Raw genomic sequence first — 23,703 nt, 5'->3', positions numbered from 1 at the left:
CAGATTGTTCCAGGCAGATCCTACTTTGTGCATCTAAAATACAGCAGTACTCTACTTGAAATAATTTATACATATTCATTTATTTATGGAGTATTTTCTCCTGATCAAGTGCATTTCTGAAGATCTTATGTTGACATCTAGTGCCACAGGTCTCAATTCTACAAGAAACAATGTACTGTTGATCATCATCATGGCCAGGTTTCGTGAACAAAGATTTGAGAGGGGCTCTACCCACGCTTGCTACAAGCACGCTGATGGCTAAAAAGGCCAATGAGAGATAGGCAAGTCTGGTTGCAAAAGGCACAGTGGAAAGTCTCCTTAGGCAATATCAGTAAGACATAGTTCTTTCTGCATTGTCTTTTCTCCTCAAGAATGATTCTACACGTGCTCTCAAAAGCAGCAGCAGCATTATAGATGGTGTGTCTCCAGGCCTCCCAATTGGAGGCCAGGGTAGACCAATGGTGGTGATCAATATGGCCAAGGCTGAGGGACTGTTTCAGGCAGTCCTTGTATCTCCTCTTCGGGCCTCCTCTCTTGCGGCAGCCAGTGGCAAGTTCCCCATAGAGCACGATCTTAGGGAGGCGATGGTCCTGCATCCTGGAGACGTGCCCTGCCCAGCGCAGCTGAGTCCTCAGCAGCATGGCCTCAATGCTTGGGACTGCTGCCTGTTCAAGGACAGACGTGTTGGTCACATAGTCAGTCCAGTGGATGTTTAGGATTGTATAGAGGCAGCTCTGATGGAAGCGTTCTAAGAGTCGCAAGTGGTGGCTGTAAATGACCCATGATTCAGATCCATATAAAAGAGTAGACAGTACAATGGATCTGTAAACGCTGATCTTTGTACTTTTCTTCAGGTATTTGTTTCGCCAAACTCTTTTGTGGAGTTTACTGAAAGCTCTCTATGCCTTCACTAACCTGTTGTCTATCTCTTTGTCAGTTTTACCATCCGAGGAGATTATGCTTCCCAAATAATTAAACTACTGGATTCACCTGAGCTCTGATTCGCCAGTGATGATATGGGGATAATGAAAGACTTCCTGAGGTGCAGTTCGGTAGAAAACGTACTGCTGATGATGTCCCAGGAAAGTGCAGCATAAACTCCTTACCAAGCCTACATACTATTCTGATTTTAATCTTTGACTTCTAGCCTTTAACAAGTGCACTTTGAATTAGCCATGTCCATTGGAGCATTAGAATTGTTTCCTAATTAGCAAAACTTCCATATTTTGGGTAACTAAAGTCCTAAGTGGGCTTTCTTCAAACTTTGCAAAGCAAAATTCTGTTTTCATTAAGTGAAACTGTTAGCTGCAAAAGGAGATATATATATATATATATAAACAGCTTACAAAGAAAATAAAATAAAATTGTAATTTCTGGGTAAAGTCCACAGTCCAATTCAGATTTCATATTTTTTTAATGACATCATTACTAGCATTCAAGCAGTCCTCAGAAAGAGCATAAACCAGCTGAATAGCCTTATGTCACTGTCTTACATAGTGTTAAAGGGTAATAGTGAACAGAAAATTAAACATGCATATGTAACATGACACAGTCGCAATGAAGCGTAGCAAAATTTCAGGCTGCCTCTGTGAAAGCTGTGCATCACTGAGATCTGTCTTAATAGCCCTCTCTGTGTAGTTCTGTTGTAGCCTGGATAGAATACTAGATATGTTTTTGATTTATCACGTTGCTAGAATGCAGTCGATAAACTAAAGCAAATCTAGAGAAACATAACAGGAAGATGAACTTGCATGAAAAAAAAAAATGATCAAGTGTAAGCAACTTAGGGAAAGAGTAACTGAGATGAAATATAACAAGTTTTAAATTTTTATAGGATGTAAATGCTAAGGAGAAAGAAAAATTACCTTATTTGTAAAGCAAAGACAAAATTAAGAAAAGTACATTAGGAATAATGGAGGGTGATCCCAAAAGGAGAAGCAGAGGACCTATCCATCAGGAATTTAAACGAGTTTTGAGAAGACAATAGAAAATTAATATCAAATAGTGTTCTTTGTTATCAGGATTTGGTTTTGGTCATGTAACTGCTTCTCCCTCTTGCTGCCTCTCAGAGAATGAAATAGGTGCTTTGTTAGTGCTTTCTCCCTTCAGAGAAGAAGAAAATACATTTCTATTGCCTAGTGAAGCAGCAGTCAAATATTTGTATTTCTGCTTGGAGAAGCATTGTAAGATATTTAACAGGTGAAATACAGCTTTCCACATGAGGAGAGGTGCCCCTGGTGTTGTCTTCTCATTCTGGAGAAGGAAGTCTCTAGGCAGGGTTCAGATGTGGCATCCTTGAAATACAGATGCGTGCTAAAGATCCTGAATATTTAAGTATGTAAGTTTGATACTTTCTGGAAACAAAATATATTTTATAGCTACAAAGTAAACAGATACAAAACTATGGTAATATTGTGCCAGATTCCCAAGCACAGTCACAGTATACCTCTCTTTCCAGACATCCTGAGCTTTACTCTTTCTCGCCATGGCCCTCAGTTCAGCCCATTTGGTAGCAACAAATTCTGCTTTGCCTAGAATAGCTCCAAGTTCTCATCGTGTCTTCCTCCTTTTTGCTTCATCTGCAGTGCCTGACAATTTTGACCCTCATCTGTTCCTTTTACAGTCTTCTATGGATATGCTCTCTCATCCACCCTTTATAGCCCTAGTCCTTTCATGATCTTGCTCTATCTGTGGTTTTCCTATCACTCCTGCCCTAATATTCATCAGCTTTCTGTGTTTTCTCCTCTGGTGCTTTTTAAAACCATCTAAATTAGATATGTTCACACAGGCAACATTTCGTCAGCACCCTTTTAGCTGGAAAGTGGCTGCACTACAGGAATTTAAATTAATATATTGCCTCTGACTTAAGTGAGGCCAGGATTTCAATCTTACACTTCTCATATTTCTTGACTGTCTCAAAAGCAGGAAATTACAAAGTCCCTAGGCAGTACAAATATAGTTATTTGTGCCATGCAAAATGTTGCCTGGTTATAAGACTACTACTTGGCTTTTCAGTACTACCAGGATACTTTGGCAAGCTTTCTGCAAAGGTTAACAAAAGTTAGATAAATAAGGGCCTGGTGCACTTAGATACTTTATCATTCCATAATATGTCTTGCTAATATCTGTGTATTCAGCCAGAAGAATGTTGGCCATGTTCCTGTCTCATTTCTAAATTCTGGCAAGCTAACTGTAATCAAGGTATTCCTTTTAACGGGATTGATTTAAGGCTAAATGGGGCTCTCTACTCTTTGCAGCTTTGGGTCCTTCAAAAATCAGGGAACACTGAACTTGTGAATAGAACTAGTAGCACTGCAGTTTTTCCCTCACTACCCTTGTTTTCAATCCTTTTCCCATGTTCTTTATGAACTTTCCCTTGCACCCTCTTTTTTTAATATTTGTTACTCTAACTTGTTCTTCCTCATACTTGAAGGCTCTGTGACATTCAGCCCGTTTTATCCTTGATGCCTGATTTCTGCTTTCTCTGGCCATACCATCATCTTATCTCTTTCTCTAACCTTGAAGGACAGATTAAGAGAGAGGAATAGAGTGAGATGCTCAGTGTAAATTAATCAGAGAAAGAGAAGAATGAGAGAGCATGAAAAAAAAGTGGTTGAGAACACCCAAAGAAAGAGGAATAAAAATAACACCTGAAGGAAGAGAGCAAAGAAAAAAAGAAATAAAGAAAAAAAAAAAGAGGATATGTAATATAACCATGAACTGTGATCAAAATGTATATAAAAGAATTGGTCAGACTTTATGCAGAAGGAAAACAAACCCCAGGAAATGTAGGAAAATCAGGGAGACCCCTTACTAGACAAAAGTAATGGGGTAGGAGCAAAAAAAGAAAGAGGTAAGAAAATGAAATTTTCTATTGCATTGTTTCAGAATTAGATGGAACTGTTACATTCACAAGATCCATACAAGATAATAGACGTACATAAAATCACAAAGATTTAATTATTATTTATGCAAGACACATATAATTTTGTCCCTGATTCAACACAGCACTCAAGCACTGTGGTAATTCCCATGAAGTCAAGCAAAAATAAGTATTTTACTCAAAATGAGTCTAAGCTCCCTCCAGATTACTCAAGATGTGTTGGTTGAATATCCTGCACTGAGGGTTCGGGATTTGCGTTGTTCAAACACAAGAGTTATCGCAAGGTTTCTCAGTGATTTCAGAAAAATATCTAAATAGGAAAGGGCTTGCAGGAGAAGGTGGAGCTGGGCTGAATCACTGAGGGTACAACTTTCTGCTCATGTAGCCCCAGGGGGTCAAAGTTACTCTTTCCTTCTTCCTCCCAGCAGCACCTGTTACTGCAGCGTCTCCTTGGAGGCCAATCTTGCTGCCTAAAGCTCTGACATAGTGAAAGTAGAGGGCATTTTACTGCTATGTGGTGTCCCTAGCCACCTGCTGCTATAGACCAGCCCTGTGCAGTGCTACTCCCTTGCTGTCCTGTGTGCTCCTAACCAGCTTTTGTTCACAGGAAAGCTGGGCACCAGGTCTGGCAATGCCAGGTGCACTAACACAGAACTGACGTCCACAGGATCCTTGTCCAGCTGAGCACTTACATAGTGTTGAGTTTCTTTTTCATCCTTACAGGAGTTCTAGTTCCTTCTTCACCCAGCAACCTATCGGAGACGTCACTGCTTGATATTCCATCGCTGCATGTGCTCTGGGTCTATCATACAGAGACCAACCAAGAAACTATTCAATATCCACAGTTTTTCTGCACATAAACTCATATTCTGTATTATAGGAATTGGTCTGATACCTTCTTTACTCAAGCATGATTTGGTTTTTCAGGTGGGGTTGAGCAAAGCTAGGAGCTGGTTTTGGCTGTGATGAAGTTGCAATCACAATAAAAGTGAATAAACTAAATTCCATCTATTTGTAGTCCCCCTCAGCCCAAAGGCGTCAAATAAAGGACTCCACAGAAAAGTTCATGCACTAAACCTCACAAACACCTAAGCACAAGCATTTCTAAGAAATCTGGAAATGAATCACATAATATAATGCCCTGGTTACCACCTTGTCATGCAGCGTTCACACCAACTTCCATCAGAATTCAGGGTCACACTGTACTCTGAATATCAAGTCAATATTTTCTTCCTATTCCCAAGCAAAAAGAGCATCAATTTTACCCACTGGTCACTAGATGACCACCTGGAAAAACTGAAGCTGTCTTGGACATACAGATCAGGAGTTTTCAGGAGCTTTTGCTTTCAATTGAGCAGAAAGGAAGTTTTTTCAATAGACAACAAGAGAGATAAGAAATCTTGTAATAAAGATTTCAGTTTTCAATGAAATAGGCATCCACACTGGCAGGAAGCAGGTTGAAGGCGTACTGGTAGAAGATAAATCCTCCAGCTCCACTTTCCTTATCCCATCTCTGAATCACAATACATTGAGTTGTCATCTGCCATTTGTGTATTCATTCTAATTCTTTCTGCCTTGTTATTCTGTCAATTTCTTAATCTATTTACACTGACTTTATTTTCAGTGTGTCTATTGTGACAGCAAATCCTAGAATTGCCTTGGGTGTTGTCTGAATATGGCCATTATCAAATCATAATGTCTACCCAGATGAGGAACTGTAAAGGCCCTAGGCATCACTAGGAGTCCTTAACAGCTGCCTGCAGTTTAGACCCGCATATCAATTTCCACCTTGGAGGATCTGCTGAAGTATTATAAGGTGAATAGGCACTATGTGTATTAAATTTTGGATTAGTGGTTCAACCAAAACATTCACTTTCCCTCCCTCTCTCTCTTTCCCTCTGTCTCTCTTTTTTTCACATTAATAAACTTGCTATCTCCATCTTTTGTTGATAAACTATATAAAAATGCAAATGATCCAGAATCCAATTAATTTCTGGAAGGTTGCAGCTGTTTTGGGCCCTATTCACAAAGACATGTGGTGTGCTTGCGTGCGTGTGTGTGTACGCGTGTGTATGCATCTGATTGCTAAGAAAATCAGGCCTTATTATTGAAGCCTTGACTCTCAAAATTTGAGCTATTGTTCATTGCCAGTGCTGATGCAAACAGATAATTTCCAAATTGTATTCCATGTTTATTAAAGTGGTAGAAAATGTGACTAATTTCAGACAAAGCTGAGAAAAGGTGGAGCTTGAGAGCTGAAATAGGAGATCTGGGAAATCTGTTTCTATTACAACAAAGAAAAGTTTATCTAATATCTCAAAAAGCATTAATTACTGTGAGGCACAGGCAAACACATTGTGGATTTCTTCATGTGTTTTGTCATTCTTCATTGCTTTATTCTACTACTGTGAGTTGTTTGGTTTCATTTTGTGTTTTGTTTTTAGTTTTTTTTTTTTTTTTTTTGCTTATAGCTAATGTGTAGTTATGAAATTGAGAACATCCTGGGAATATTTTTCATTACCCCAGCTCAGCCTTTGAATAGAAATTTTTCAGGGCCAGACAGTTTGAAGCAACGTATATAGTTGTTTCCATCACTGACTGAATTTGGACAAGACACTTAGAACTGGTTTTTTTAATCTATATTTTTATATTAAGGGGTATTTATGGCTGCCCACTTTGTACCTGCAGCTGAAGCAACAAACATCAAAACACACAAAACTCACAACACTGTGAGCAAGCAGGTCTTGATCTCCTGTGTATCTGTTCCCCCACATTACCATGTTATCCATGAGCAACAAAATCAACAGCATCTAATTTTCTCTTATATTTATGTCTTCATCTACTCCTCTTTGCCTTCTCTACTGTCTAATATAGGTTCAGCATATTTCTGTCAGTGTGATAGTACTCTCTCTCCTCTACATAATGAAGCCCAAGGGAGTTTAATATCCATGAGACCTCTTCCCCTGTGCTCTTCTGTCTATTTGTTCAAGTTGGCCACCAGCTCAAAATTTAGTGAAGAGAGTGCCAGTGAAGAGAGCCAGGGCTGATGACAGCATGACCAAACACCAGGCTGAAAAGGGGACTTTTTCTTAGCTGTAAAAAATCTGGGAATCTTATTTCATTTATTCTTAAAACAAGGATTTGGTATTTTTCTGTAACAGTCAGTAATGAAGTACAGACACCATTGACAATGAAATGTGAACTTAGAACCATAATAATTTGTCATCGTCATTGTGTTGCAAGCATTTGGTGAAATTTTAGCCATCGTGGAAGTCCTACATTTCTGGTACATAGTAGCCCATTAGACATACGTAGAGCAAGCCCTTCTGGGTTTATCATAGTCAGCAGCTTCAGCAGTGAGTGCATGCAAGGCTAAATTCAGCCTTGTGCAGAGAGCTCGTGTCAGGTTGAAGCACCATATAAATACCACTTGAGCTCTAAAAATAGAATTCCAAAGTGGAATTTAAAGCCCTGTGATAGTGTCTGGTACAGACAAGAATTTAACAAAGAGGAGACAATTTTTGCCAAGGTTGTGATAGCCTCTTTAAATACAGTCCAGCACCCCTCGATCCTCAGAGGCAACAATCAGGTCAGTTTGCCCAAGCATGGCTTTTCACTGAATGAGGTGCGAGGTGCCTTGATTAATAAGAATAGGCTCCTCTATGGGCAATAAACTGAAGATTGCTCTCTTCCCTGGGAAAGAGCCAAAGCTTTGGATCAGATAACTGGGGGTATAAGTTAAATATTTTAAAGGCAAAGCTTTTCTTCTTTTGGCTTTGCTGTGGCTGATAACGTACAGAGATAATGCATATTGGGAGCACTGATAACAGAAAGAATAAACAGATCTATAGAATGAAAAATGGCAGAGAGGCTCCCATTTCAAGCACTGTTCTGGAAAGCCTGAGAGAGGAGAGATACAATCGATAAGGTTATGTGTGGATCAGCTGTAGCTGCTTGTCTTTCTGCCAAAGCAACACGCGACGTTAGAGCCCTGCAGGTAAGCTTACCACTGCAGGGCGAAATCAGTGTGGCAGGCACTGGCTGTAGTCGTGGTGCAGGATACTTTATTTCCACTGTCATGTAATAGTCTCTTTGAATAAAGAGCAGTAAGGGCTCAGGTGATGTCTTCATTCACAAATCCTGAGAAAGCAACAAGAATTCCCACAATAGCAGCTCTGGTGGAGATATTAGGACAGAGAGCAATCTTCCCTGCTATTTGCCATAGTTTGGAACACAGAAATTATTTCACAAAATTATGCAATATATAAAGTCTTAAAAATGAGAAGGTCCTTGCAGGCAAAGGAGAAGCATTTAGTAGAGTGTAAGTAACAGCTCCATCTGGTGATACCGCCTTTATAGCAATTTATTTAAGTCTCTTTTATGTAGCCCCCCTGCCTTCCCAGTCTTCTTTCAAATTTAGGTCCTTTTCTTCTCCTTTTCTTCTTTCCCAGTTGGCATCATTACCTGAAATAATTCAGATTTCATTATAGTGAACAAAGTATAAATATTTCTTTAAGGTAGTGACTACAATGGAAGATTATTGGAGATCCTGGCAAATTGTCCCAGATCTCTAGATAAGGTGATCTCTGCCATAATTCATTTGAGAGTAGAAGGAGGAAAAGTCTCTCCCTCTGGTATAAAAAATGTCCTGTTACAGTAATCAAAGAAAATAGATTGATTCATGTGAGTTAAGAAGAAATATCTGAAACTATATAATTTTCTTAAAGGGACTACTTCTGTAAAGTGTGCATTGCCTTCTGCCAGCTACTAGTTATCCTTAACTCATATTGGCATAAAGTTCAAGATACCTACCATTTGTCTGAATTGTATAACATGTGTTATTCATTCCTTCATTTTTCTTCCCTCATCTTAGTTAGTCAAACACGTTTTGAATATCCCAGATGCAGCAAGCTTTCAGAAGAATGTAAGATCATATTAAGAGCTATTACTAAGACCAAAGGCCCATCTAGCTCAGCACTGTCTCTGCATGATACTTGCTGTTGCTGCTCTTCAGACTCCAGCTATGTTCATCCTGAATAGATGTAGTCATTATGTTTTGGTAGCTCTCAGTAGGTTATTAATCTACTTGTTTAGTTTCCCCTTTTAGTCCTTTCATCCGGATTATCGTTAGGCAATGATTTTCACAAGTCTACCATTATTGTATGAAGAAGTGCTTGTGTTTGTTTTGGATGTGGTTCTTAATATCTTCATTTGATGTTCCCTAGTTCTCATGTGGGAAGGGTCCAGGTGTTCATGATTTCTGTGATTTCTATCATATTCTTATAGGTCATCCTTTTTTTCAGGACTAAGTGTGCCAGCATCTTCTGTTGTAATTGCTGAGTAGCTTTTCTTAAAATAATGGCTGCTCTGCAACTTTGATAATTTTTGTTGCTTTCCTCTGAAATTTTCTGTTTTACCTGTATCATTTTTGAAAAAAGGGGACTTGACAGTATTCAGTGTGGGGTTGAGTGATGGTTTTCTGTAGCAGCACAGTGATATTCTCTGTTATGTTCTTCATTTATTTCTTAATGTTTTCTAACATTTGACTTGCCTTCTTGACTGCTATTAAGTATCAGGCTGACATTTTCATAGGACTATCTGTCATAACCCCAGATCTATCTCCTAAGTAGTAATGATCAACTACATCATATTAATATGTGGAGTTAGAATTGGTTTTCCCATGTGCATTGCTTTCCATTTATCTACAGTGAATTTCATTTGTCATTTAATTGCCCAGTCACTCAGACTTACAAGGTTTCTCTTCAGGTTTATTTGGTCGCTGCTTGCCCTTGCTGTCTTGAATAGCTCTGCATCCTCATCAAACTTCCTGAACTCCCCACTCACCCACTTTCCCAAATCATTTTTGAATGCATTGACTATCCCAGTTGCCAGCTCAGATCCCACCGGAACTCTAAGGGTGAAACATGCTCTGTTGCAAAAATTATTAATTCACTTTCCCTCTGTTTTCTATTCTTTAAATAGTTACTTATACATGCAGGAACCTTTTCCTTTATCCCATCACTGCTCAGCTTCCTTAAAAACTTTCTATTGAAGGATTTTTTAGAAGACCTTTGGAAATCCAAGTAAATTATGCCAACGGAGTTAACACATTCACACGTCATTCACTCGAGTCAGTCTCTTTAGAGAACTCCAGTAAATTTGGAAGACAAGACTGTCCATTATAAAAGCCATATTGGCATTCCCAAGTGGATCAAATTTACTACCTACTCTTTCTTAGGCTATTACTAATTTTATAAGTAGACAAATATGATACCTTCAGCGTTATTCCAGCAAGTATTTCTTGAAACTCTATCTGGGAGGGGTTTTTTTTGATGGTTAGGCAGGAAGGTTAATAACATTTTATTTGGTGTATATGCTTTTTCCATGTTGACCCCAGTACTCTGCTACCTCATGGACACTACAAAGGTGGGTGTTCTACTCAGTGTGAAGGAGCTACAGGTATCTACTATAGCACTCACTCCTTCGAGGCTTGTGCATCAGTGCTCTCACAAAGGAGTTCCATGCATGTCTACACACCAAAAAGGTCAAGTCATCTCATATGACTCAGTGACTTCTGTTACCCCTCAGCTTAGCAATAGGACAGAGGTTCAAAAGATGATGTAAAAGTCTACCTAAAAAGATTGTTTGTAATCCATGCATCTTAAGTGTTATGCTAAATATTTCTGAGTGTTAAACACTGTCACTTTATCTATTTATTTTTTACACTGTGCATAATGCAGCAATAACCTATTGCTTTGTCACAACGTAAATAGAGCACTAGGGATAAGTCTTCTCTGTTAAATCTATCATCATTATATTGAACCTGGTAGAAAAGACATAGGAACAGTGATGAAAAATGCCAAAGAAAAATAACATTTTGGAGGGTTTGTTCTTTTTCTGTGTGTGTGTCTGTACCCTATTAATGTGCCATCTGCTTCTAGGATGTAGATTCATTTACCATTACAGTGTTCTAACATGATTACCTTTTTTTCCCCCTCAAAAGCCACAAAGGGGCTAAATATAGATTTACTTAAAATTCTAGGAAAAGAGACGGTCCCTGTCCTAGACTCAGTTGTTCTCTTGATTTTGAGAGCATTACCACTAGCATAAAATGTAATTTACTTTATCTGATGACAGTTTGCTGAACAAGATCTTAAGTTTTAATAGGATCAGGACATAGATGGTAAGTAGAGGGAATGAGAGAAGCATTGTGGGTGGAATTCATCCCACCCCATTACCCCCTCCTTAACTAAGAACAAATTGAGCACAAAGAAGATATTACACCGTATACAGGAGGTGGGCCAAGTCAGAGGGCATCAGCACATCCAGTCTCTAGGCTGGAACAGAGTCTGATGCCCTGCTGCATTTCCCCTGGTGCATTGTTGCCCTGCTGTAGTACACTTGTGAGCTCATTACTCAGATATATGCTTCTCTCCTCTCAATTCACCACTGCACTTCTAATTACCCTCTAGTTTATGATAGCTACTGTGGGCTCATGCAGTAGCTCAGGGTACCTGTTCTGTAAGCCATCCACCATTTACACAGCAGAACCTTTTCTTTTTATGTCTTATACTATCACAGGCAAATTTCATAGTATGATAAAGCCCTTCACCAATCAAAGCACCAAGTGTTAGAGGAGAAATTGGTTTCTCATTCAGAGTTATGGGACTATTATGACCTCCCACATTACTGCTGGTTCATTTGCAATCAGCTTTTTCATTATCTTTCAGCTACACCGGACCAGAATTATGTTAATTGCCCATTAACTACAGTTGGGTGATTCATTTATTCTTTTAATTTAGAGTATCGAAAATGGATCTAACCTCTATTTTGCTTTTAAAACTTTCTGATACAATCTCTGCCACTACTGAGGTGAAAGTGAAAACAAGACATCAATAAGGCCATGTCCTTCACTGGGTATGGAGCCTCTTTGGACAGCAGAATATCCAGTATTTCTTGCAAAGTATTTGCAAGGAATGGCAAACAAGTTTTATCAGAAGAATTAATTTCTTTCTCTCTTCTTTTCTGCTGGTATAGATTTGCCTGCTCTTAATTTTGGTTTTCACTTTGATATTTCTACTTATTTTAAAGAGGTTTGTGCTTCAAAATTATTCTGTACCTAGCAAAAATTTGGATATGCCTATTGCAAACATCTGTGGAGTTTTCTGCAGTTGGGATGTGTGGCCAGTCTCACCCAGGTTGAAAGTAGGTGAGAGGGAAGACAGGTGTCAGTGAGGGATGGAGTAATTCGGGCAGCTGTAAGGTCTAGGGAAAAGATAAGAAACTTTGAAGCAGGAGGAGAAAGGAAGGCCATCTTGGATCACACTGGTATTTTGGTGCAGACAAAGTTTGCTGTAGCCAATTTAAATTATTATTTTTAATGGACCAAATCAGATGAGCACTTCGGGGTGGAGGTGCAGCTTTGAAAAATCTGACATTTGAGCATGACAACTTTTCTGTTTTTTTTAACTGGAGTTCTTGTGCAAGGATAAGTCAGAAGTACAAGGAGGGAGCACCGGAGTATGAAAAAGGCAACTAGGTAGCATTTTACTTTATCATTCCTAGGGGATTTAAAATTACTTAGAATGTTAGATTGCAAATACTATACACTTAAACTATAATCATTTTCCACTGAAAAATGCAATGAAATGGATGTGGTTTTTAGAGTTACATAGATAGATACATGTATTTATGACGAATGTCTACATTTTACAATACATAAAGTCAAACTTTGTCTTTTTTTTTATTCCATCCTTTTTTCTCCCCACTTTTTAGTACTTTTCTTTAGTATTTTCTCTCTGCAGGGTTTTGTTGCCAATCTTTCTATAGCATCTGTTTTCTTTTCAATTAACTTTTGATTTCCCCTTTCTATATATCCTCAGACCCTGGCTTTGCAAAGCCTTGTACTAAACTGTTCACATTAAAATCAACTGTATTTTTATCACATGAATTTAGCTAGAATTACAGGATTATGAAGAAAGTACCAGTGGTTTACTGCTAAACCCTTGTTTTTCAAGAGAATTAATGGAGGTGGGGTGGGTGTGGGGTTTCTTTTATTATTATTAGTTTGGTTTGGAGTTTGTTTTGGTGTGTTTTTTTTTTTGTTTTGTTTTGTTTTTTTGTTTGTTTGGTTTTTTTACTTTTTTTTTTAATTCTATTTGTTTTCATTTTGGTTTTTCTTGCTGTTGTTTTGGTTTGCTTTTGGTCTGTTTTTTTGTTTATTGGTTTGGTTTTGTTTGGGTTTTTGTTTTTTTTTGTGTATGGTTTTTTTGCCCCTTTTTGTTTGTTTGGTTTTGTTTTGTTTTGTTAGTTGGTTTGGGGTTTTTTCTCTTTCCTCAGAGAAAGATTTGTAAATAAACTAGAAATGTGTAGATATTTATTTTTCTGAATGCTGTAGGGTTGCCTACACAGGCAATTTAATTTTTGAGGATTATTCACACCAGTATCATTTTATCAAAAAGATACAGAGCAGAAATATGTTTTATGCTATATTCTCATTTACACATGTTGAATGGTTTACCATGATTTTTCAGTACGGCAAAACCCACAAGATCAGTCTGATAGTCAGCATCATGAAAACCACACATAAAATTCACAAATTTGTTCTCAGTCAGTTGCTACCCGTTCCCATGAATTACATCTATGAAAAGAATGTGTGTCTCCCACACTTGCAGATGCACTTTAAAAGTCCAGGGGTTAACCCAGCATCTTAAAACATGGCTATTGCTTCCAGTAGTCTCTTTAACTTCTGTTTATGTAGCATCACTTCCCAGGCTCGCTCCTGTTCTCCTAATGAAAGGTGTCATCGTTTTGGAAGGGGTAGCAGCCTTGTAGATTAATCATCTCTGAATTGTGACTGCAACATCCTAACTACTTGCCAGTCTTCCAGCATCCTTATAGTGAATGGCACCACCCTGTTCATAAAGTTAAGCAGTATCATGTTGTAAAGGCATAAATTCAGGCAAAGGGACAGCTAGAAGGAAGGAATACCACAGATAAGCAGAGCAGCCCCAGTATGGCTCAGCCTCTCAACATGGGCAAATTTCTTGTAGTTACCTTACATTAATACAACTAAATTAGATTACTGAAAGAATGGAACTGCAACAATAAAAAACTATTAGGCTCCAAGAATAGCACTAATTTATCTGCTTTTGCATGGATAGACTGTTTCCCCACTCCACTTTTTAAAAGCCAAGGGTCTAGAAGCACTTAACAAAGCTGGTCAGGTGTATGTCTGCTGGAACTTGTTGACTTTATATACACACAGGAACGCATACACACTAAAATTAGCTCAGTTGATTAGAGTGTGGTGCTAGTAACACCAAGGTCGTGGATTTGATCCCTATATGGGCAATTCACTGAAGAGTTGGACTAGATGATCCTTGGGGGTCCCTTCTGACTCAAAATATTCTGTGATTCTGTGTTCAGTGCCTTCTGAACTGAGATTCTACTCCCTGACTGAGATTGATTGATTTAGCCATTCCTGAAACATCTATATTTAATCGTCACACTAATCAGTGTTATAATACCGTCTGTGTTGTAAAATATGCAGAATGCAAGATCTGGAGAGAGTTCAGCTTTGATTCTGGAATCTCAATTTCATTGCCGATAATTTTAATTTTAAAATGTTAATCTTGATTTCACGTTTTTAATATCATACTTTTCCATGCTTTATTAAGTGTTCAGGTTCGGGTGATACGTTCATTTACCTGTGAATCGGTAAGAAGGGAAAAGGCTGAGATTCCCGGGCTCCGTAAGAAAGGCAGCAGGAAGCAGTTGTTAGAGGAGACCAGCATTTTTCCATATACGGATGCTGCCCTCTGCTGAACAACTGCTATGCTACAGCTTAATTATCTATCCGAGTGTTACTCCGAGTAACTCTTCCCAGGCTCACTGGCGGTGAGAAAGGCAAAAGCAGGTCGCTGTCCTGATTCACGGGTTTGCTTGCTCTGAATAGCAGCTACAGAGTTTTCTTGGCTGCCCTCCCCCTGGAAGATACGACGTCTGAGAGATACCTGTGACTTCCTTGCAAGGCTCTTAAGAACAAAGCAAGGCACGATTACCTCTCCGGCAGATTTCTGCAGTTCAAGTGCGTTGCTGTTTTCCTCTGCTGCTGATGGGGGTTTGTGACAGCAAGTTTAGTTACCTGTGTGCAGACACAGACGGCTACTGGCACATAGCTGTTGGATGAATACAGGGTACCAGGCTGTTATCAAAACCTCAGATTAAATTAAATTGGATCACGTGGCTGCCCGAGTTTTGTCCTGACAGGGAGGGCTACCCTGTGCTTGCCAGAAGAACCACTACATGGCAGTGACACTGCACAGAGCCCATCTTACCTTCATCTCAGCCCTGCACTGACAGAAGAAGCTGATCCAAGTGCTGACTTCCTTGCATCTTTCTTTATTTGCATGGAAAGGATCTGCTTGGGTCTAATTCCACTTCTAGTTTTCATTTTTTCTCTGTAATCTATCCTCAGTCTGTCTTCTTTGGCAACCTACCCTTTTCAGGGTGACTGTGCAGTTCAAGAGAAAAATAAGCTGAATGGATTTTTCTTTAACATTAGTACTAGCCATTTGGATTTGTAGTTCTGACATTAAAAGATTTCACTGTTCCTGAATTAAGTTTATGCAACATGACTTTTTAGTCATAGTTTAGAGAGTAAGAATAGAGCTGTAAAAGAATGTAACGCAATGCAGTCAACGTGCCAAAGAGCCAAAAGAAAGTGTAATTTATGCCAATTTGCACTACCTTGATGGGTAAGCCCAGCAGAATATATTAACAAATGATACTTCTACATGACGCCATCTGCTATAGTTTAATGTATAATTATGCCTTTAGTACTGAATACTAAAGGATGATTTAAAAACCTGTAGAACATATCTCAGAATTAAAGTTATTTCTATTGATCCCAGTTATGGGATACATAGCATAAAGCTTTGTTGATTTTTTCTTTCATAAAGTATATGCTGTTTTCATAAAGAAACGTTTGATTCTAGTTTGCAGACTTCATAAGCAGAAGGGCTCATAGGAGCCCTCATATTTATCCTGCTGCTGCAATATGTGTTCCTCATATTGGGCAGAAATAAAGCAGGATATTTACTGGATAAGCAGTTATTATTTGTAAAGGTACAAAATTCAGTTTCACATTTTGCGATAAGGAGAGAGCAGCCAGCTTTGTCACAGGACTCAGATCTGATTTTGAATCAGCTTGTGCTACTTTAGAGTTTGCCTCAGAGGCCATATGAAGCCTGTCATTTTAAAATGGCATAAAATATGGAGCTTTTTTATTATTTGAGTTCTAAACAAAGCTTGATGGGGTTTAAATCACAGGAAAAATGTATTCTAGCATCATTAGAAACAAAATTATTTCTACTTTCCCTTATAGCTACATATTATTTAACTGTTGTTCTCTTTATCAAAATTTTTGTTTTCCTTCAATTCAGAAAAGTATTGAAAAACAAGTTCTTGAACCTTTCCTAAATAACCAGCACATGCAAAAGATCAGCAGATCAGCAGATTCAGAAACTTTGAGTAATTGCTTTTAAGATACAAAAGATGTATTTTAAACCTTTCAGTTGTAAGTTGGACAAATCATTGTGAACATTTTAGAATATTCTGAGTTGCAATAAATTTTTATCTTTATTGTTTACCTCCAAAGCAAGAAAATAAACCAATGTATTATAATGTTTTGCTGCCAACTGCATAAAGAAATCCTGGAACCTCAACTATGCATTGGGCAAACAAATATATTTGACATTCCAAATTAAGAAACATGGAGTTGATTGACGCAAAAATAAACAGTAATAGACATGCTACATTAAGACATGGGGACCAAGAGTAAAGAACTGTTTTCGACAAAGTATTGGAGGAAATCAGAGTAAGAAAACTTTTTGGTTTTTTGTTTCAGTGTTCAGTTTTTCTTTTAAAAGATTTCTGAGAAAAAATGTCAGAAATGTTACCCAAAGGTGTGTTTGCTATGGATGTATTCATTGCCTTTTAGCACAGATATTTGTTATCTTGTCTAACCTGAAAAAAAAAGACATGAAAAGTTTCTTTAAAATTCCTGGGCAATACACACTAGCATGAAATTCAAACCAGTTTATACCAGTAGAGGATCTCATCTCATTTATAGTATCCTCCTGCTTCATTATCTTTCTGTGTCAAAATATTTTTCCAAGCAGTACTCTAAGTGAAAGAAAATACAAATACTGATACATAGACCTTAGGAAGTAATTAAACAAAGTCAGTTTTCCGAATAAATGGGTGAAAGGTCGCTATGAATACACTTAGCCTGGAAATCAGAAGACCATTCTCAGTTAGAAGCGAAGCTCATTCTGTAACAGGCTTTCAGTGGGTTTAGTGAGAACAGCAGCAACTAAACTCCTAATTTATGAAGTGAAGAAAAAAATACGGTCCTTGAAATCACACATTCTTGAGAATCTAGGAGGTCTCTTCCACTGCTGTGTTCCTAGAAATAAGGTATGTATTTGTACTGAGCAGCTGGCTGTAAATGGCCAGTATTTCTTAAACACTTCTTTCCAGTGGTTTTCTACATTAAACCCCTCCTCTTAGTAGTACAAGATTAGAACAACCCTCAGGCACCTGTGGATCTTGATATCTAGTCTTAAAACCGTAGCCCAGGTTGTGGTTTTGAATTGTGATGTATACACCGTAGCATGTGACAATGCTTCTCATTACAGAAGTTTTCTTTAATTTAAGGTAATTTTGCTCTGAATGCTCACCTCCTGAACACCAACTAGTGGAAAGAGCAGATTCCAGAGTGTTGTGTTGAATGGCCCTCCTGTGACCTTGAGATATGTCTCCTACTTGCCCTGGATTTCCTCTTTCTCCCTGAACCTTGATAGTACTGTTGGGACCCAGATTTGGATATTTACCTACCTGCTTTCCTTTTTCATTTTTTAAAGTACAAACCCTTCAGGATTATGATCAAACCAACTGTTGAGCTAACTTTGGTTTTGGAAGGTACTGGAAGAGACATCCCCAAGTATGATGCAGAATAATCTCTTGTCCCATAACCAGATCAGCTGTAAAACCTTGATCTGGATATTCTCTTCCTTATGTGGCACATTTTACAGTGCCTGCAAGTTCTACTGTATTTATAATGTCTCTCTTTTTCCCCATTTGCATTCTAGCAGATTTGAGCGGGCCTAAAGGTCACTCTGCATGTAGCCACAGTAGCTTTTTAAAACCCTTTGAATGCTAATCTAGTTCTGAACTGCTTTGCATTTGCATATTTGCTTAATCAGAAGTGTGTAAGGTCAGCACAGGAGCTTCATTAGGATATTCATAGCTAAAATTGCTCTCCTCATCACTTCTCTTAGTGTTCAGCCCAGCTCTGCACAGGTTGCAAACCTCCCTCATGCCCCTGCAGGCAGTGGCAGTGGGGATAAAAACAGATCCAGAAATAAGTGGGAAGTCTGAAACCCTCCAACAAGTAAGGGGTCAGAGAGAGCTCATATATGCCAACCATGTTTTAGGCTGTGCTATTTTAGCTATTGAGACAATCAAAATAAAATCTGTTTGGGAAAGCAGAAGGACAAAGCAAAGATAAAGAAGCTAAGAGCTGTAGAGACTGGAAGCAAGTTGTTTTCAAGAAAACTTGGTTGTTAAATATCAAGGGTGGAAGAGTGCAGTGGCTCTGGGGCTGGGTTCAAATTTATCCCATGGAATATTCCTTCCAAGGAGGCAGTATTCTTAGAAATCCGCAACACCGTCTAATAACTGAGTGACTCCCACTTGTGTAGCTGTTCTATTCAACATACTAGTGTCTCTCACCAGGCAGAGAAACTGCACACTTTACCTTATAGTGTGTCAGTGGGTCTTCAGGAAGAGATACTGTCCTTAGTCTCCTCATCTTTCACATCCATCTGCTGCCCTACTAAGGATTTTCCTCTCACTGAGGTCATCATTTAGTCCACATTCCTAACCCATTGCAAACATCCATTTCTTCGTTCATCAGCTGCTTTTACTCTGATTTCTTCTACCAGTCACGGATACAAAGCCTCACTGTATAAGTATTTCATAAAAGAGGAGAGGATTTAGAGGTGGGGAAGAGAAAATTATAACAAAAACATTAAGGGAGACATGTACATGACTATTTTAGAAAACTAAAAACATTAATGTCAGGAAATTGTGTTGCAATATATGCCAGACAAATGTTTGACCTTTTGCACCTCTGCCTACCATAGGGGAGGCACAAATCCTTCATGTTCATTTGGATAGCAGGATGCAAAACACCCTTGTGTGACACTTCCCAGACTCATTTCACTATTAACTACACATGTTGACTTCTATAATGTGATGCAAAATAGTGGAAAAACTCTATTTCAGTCCAAGTGCATGTAGTATCAGACAGATATCCCATTCCAAAATTTTTCCCTACTGTGTGAACAGACAGCCCATTTTTTTGTGACATCTTAAGAGTTACAGTAGAGATAGTTAAGACTTTCAGCTTTATATTTCAGAATGAATAGGAGCTCCAGGGATTATAGCTACTGCCCATTACGGATAACTGCAAAGGCTATTTTGTGAAGATGCTTGAATACTGTATCCTCAAAGAATGGAGATGTTAATAGAAGCTTTCTATTCAAATTTCAAGGGGATGTTACAGTTACTGTAGAGGCAATATAAGAAAACTTGAAATTCTGAGAGTACAAAGCCCATTAAGAGAGTTGAGAGGAATTACAAAACATACATGTAGAAAAAACGAACATCTGCTAAGGATGAGATGGCTTTTTAAATGGCAAGTGGAATAATGCTAACAGATGGCCCACAGGGCAATAAAAAAAAGCAGAAGTTAATTCCAAACGTTGTCTTACAGGATGAGATTCTGGTGTTCATTACATAATATTTTGGTAAGATTTATTTTTCAAGATTTTCTGAAAATTAATTATTGTATCTCTGCCATTGTCATGTCTTTCTCTCTTTCTTGCCATTTACCCTTCTTCTAAAGCTTCATGTTTCACTGGTTCAAGCTTTGCCTGTGTTTCGGTGAGATTCCATTGACTGTGGAAATTTTGGTATAAAAGTGATTAAAGCCTGCAGAATTTACCTCAATGTGAAAGTAACTGCAATGGGTTTTCCTGTCTGTTAAAGTAATGTTTTTTACAATAAAAGACTCCAGGTCTTTTTTCACTGAGATCATGGTTTGCTTGCCCCAAATTAGTCCCCATCCTCTACCTTGTACCCTATGCCAGCACAAGCTAAAGAACTGTGATGCGCTAGGTCAGGGAACCAGAGCAGCTGGGACACAAACCTTTTGGGAGAAATTGTCTTTCATCTTGAACTGTCACTCAGCTATGCAATTGATGCTGGTAGCTCTGCTGTGGGATAGTGAAAGATGTGGCTACAGGAAAAAGAGGCTTACGGGCTACTTTCTCATGCAACAGTATCCCCTTAAATGAATGTCCCATTAAAGCCTCAAGTGAAGCTAGAAGGAGTTGTAATAGGAATAAGCAAATGGTTCAAGGTTGGCACATCACTAGAGACAGGTCATAAGTAGAACTAATACATCTTTATTTTAGCCCAAACCATCTCTTTTGTCAGAGCCTAAACCTGGAAGCAATCTGTTTTCTTAACAACATTTGAAGTGACACATAATAGGAAAAAAAAACATCATTCTTGAGAGATTTTTGCCCTTGAAAATATTTGGGCTGAAATTTTCGCAGTCTGTGTGATTTTGAACATCATTATACTCAGACCACTTTTGTAATTTAGCCTTGAATTTGAACAGCCAAATATGGGCTGTGTATGATCCCTTGTCACTATCTGAGCACTGCCGTCCCCACCTGTAAGTAGGGGCATCTGGCCAATGGAGGAGACAGGATGAGTTGTTTTTCATACAACAGTGTCTAGATTTATGAACCTTTAGCTTGTGATAGATATGTTATTCTTTCCATGATGAAGGTAACAAAGAAAAATTTTCCCTTTTGTTTCTTTGGCTATAGAAACATATTCTCACCATGCAACTCAAGGATCTCCAATGATCAACAAGACATGATGAAACATTGCAAAAAAGTGCATATATGCACAATTAAGCAAGCAAACAGAAAAAAGATGAGATTCTACTTTAGTTCAAAATTTTCTATAGTTTTCTTTAGATGAAAAACACTCTAGTTTCACTTACACAAGTTGGTCCCTAGACTATTTCAGAAGAAATGTGGGCTTCTCTATTCAAGAAGCATGGGCAATGCTGCAATAAGCTGCTGGTGTAATAAAGGATTTTTCAGAACCCTTTAGATTAATGGTAATAGAGCTTACAACAGTTAAGGATCCGGCAACTCACGAAGTATTCTGTCTGTCTAGAGCTCAGCAAGGAAAAGAATTCTGAAATAGAAATCTTTTGATCTTAAAATGACAAGATCTGAATAGTAAACCCCCCTCTCATAAGAAACACAGGCTGTAATTATGGCACATCTATTATTTAAAATGTTCTTGAAAATTCACATAGAAGCTGTTCAAAACAAAGTAAAGCATTAGGTCATGAAGTGGTCTACAATACTGGGAAATCTAACTTTTGTTGAAATAAATTTCTGTCTTCTTTACTCAAGAATTTGCTTGCCATAGATGCCATGCAATACATAAAATGTTTGGTTCAAATTACTTGATTCTTTCCATGTAAAAACAGATTCTAATTTATTCTATTTTGTTTTAAAGAAGACCCTGTGCATGCATCTGCAAAGTGTTTGATGAGGCTCAGATCTTTCACTTCCTATACAATCTCCTCCCTGGACAGCTGAACTGTATTTGTGCCTGATGGCTGGCAAATCTGGCAGAGTCACTGCTAACATGTTAGCCACAGCTATTATAAACAAAATTCTGCAATGTAACTGTCTCACAGCAGGCATCAAATAACCTAGGAAAATGAGTGAGCTGGAGTTTAGTCATATTTGATAATTAATGTGTGATGGTTTCCAACCAAAATTAATTTAGTGATGGAGTAAAACATATGGAATAATGCTTAAGCTTACATCAAAGGCAAATACTGAATACATTAGGATACATTATCTCTACTCTTTCTGGAGTACATTATGTTCTGTTAAGATGTGATGTTCTGAATTTCTGCCTGGGCTTCTCAGAGAATTTGTGTGATGGCTCACAAATGTGTTCCCCAGTGCCCTCCTCTTCAGCACTCTTCCAATTCAACTATCATTTTTTTGTTTCAGATGAGGCATTAACACTCATTATCTGTCAGTGGAATAAAAAAAAAAAAAAGAAAAGAAAACAAAATCTTTAAGACCCAACACCCCTTTTTTTTTTTTTTTTTCAGATGAAACATCTTTCCTGGGTGACACTTCTGAAGTTATCAGTAGGAAAAGCCTTCAAAGAAAATGGGTATCAAGCCTGAAACATTACATAATGCTGAGTTGAAAGACAAAGCGTTTTCTGGAATTTTAATTTTTTTAAGCAGCTGCCTTTAAGTGAACACAGCCATCACTGTTATAAAATATTCAAAGCCTCATACATATCAAACAGAGACACAGTTACTAGGGCAAACAATCTCACACATCCGTTAAACAAACACTTGGAATTTTTCCTGAGCCCACTCTGGGTCTTTGCAATGCCTCTAGTTTTAATTGATTTTTACCCAGTATCCATTTGTTCTCTATTTTATAGTAATTTCCAACTTTCCAGGGCCCTGCTACCTTTGTGGAAGAACAGGTTGGCATGCACTCATGGGAGTCAGAGATTAAAAGACTTCTCCATGTTAGGTCATTAACCATTCCACTTGCTGTACCATAGCTCATTTTCCCATTCCTAATTGATCACTTCATTGATCAGACATTATGGAGATGGCTTAGTAACCTAAGCCTTAGCTTTGAAACACAGTAGAGACTGCAATTACCTGAAAATCTTCAAGGGTGCCTGCAATTTTCAGACAGTTGGAAGCTCAGTTAATCAAAGGTTCTGCCTAATGGAAAGGAGGGAGAAGAGCTGTTTCAGCTGGTTTCCCTGAGGCCAGGACTCTCGAGAGAAATCTGGAGAGAGAACAGAAATGTGCGTATAAAATTTTCTGAGCAAAAGTACCAGTGCATGTTGAAAGGAGATACAGAAGCCTCTGTCCTGAAGATAGGTTGGCATAACTGGCACCTGCTGACAGGTGCAACAAGAACACCTGCTGAGCCAACCCCAGCAGTAGGGGTTGTTGCACCCAGGACTTTGAAATGGTTCACAAAAGGCTGTTCTGCCCCCTGTGATCAGCTTCTTTCCTCTGCTCAACACCGTATCTCTTAATGTGTACTGTCTGCCTTGTAGGGTCTTGGAGAGTAGAGGGGCTCTGGGGTGTTTGCTACATGGGCAGCTAAAGAGACCCAAGATGGCACAGGGCTGGGGCAGCTTGCTTAGCCAGTCCTCTCCTACAGACACCTGTCTGAGCTGGGAATTCAGTCACGACGCTGTGCATGTATGCATACCTGCTCCTGTGTGCAGACACTGCCAGGACCTCATGTGTTTTCCTCTTGGAATCCCTTGCAGTGCAATGCATTCCAGGGATGTGGACAGTTTTAAACCGATCACATGCAGTGGCTAACTGGAATTGAGGCAGTGACCAGGACTGAGATAATATGCTGTCAGACTGCCCTTGTATTACCCTTACTCCCTTAAAGATGCATCTCTTTCCAGTTTAGATAAAAATGACACTAAAATATGAGGTCTTTACTATTTTCTCTGGCATTGCAAATTCTGCCAAATAATGTGTTTTTCTCTACTTGCTAATTATGGCCCTACTGTCAGTTAATATGCATCATGCTACAGGTCATCATCTACTCTGAAGACTGGTTTTCAGTGGTGTGCACATT

Source organism: Empidonax traillii, unplaced genomic scaffold (assembly GCF_003031625.1).
Source record: "Empidonax traillii isolate 1590-97213 ecotype Southwest subspecies unplaced genomic scaffold, ASM303162v1 scaffold24:size2376012, whole genome shotgun sequence".
NCBI classification, from domain to species: domain Eukaryota; kingdom Metazoa; phylum Chordata; class Aves; order Passeriformes; family Tyrannidae; genus Empidonax; species Empidonax traillii.
Note: the sequence above shows the minus strand (reverse complement) of the source record.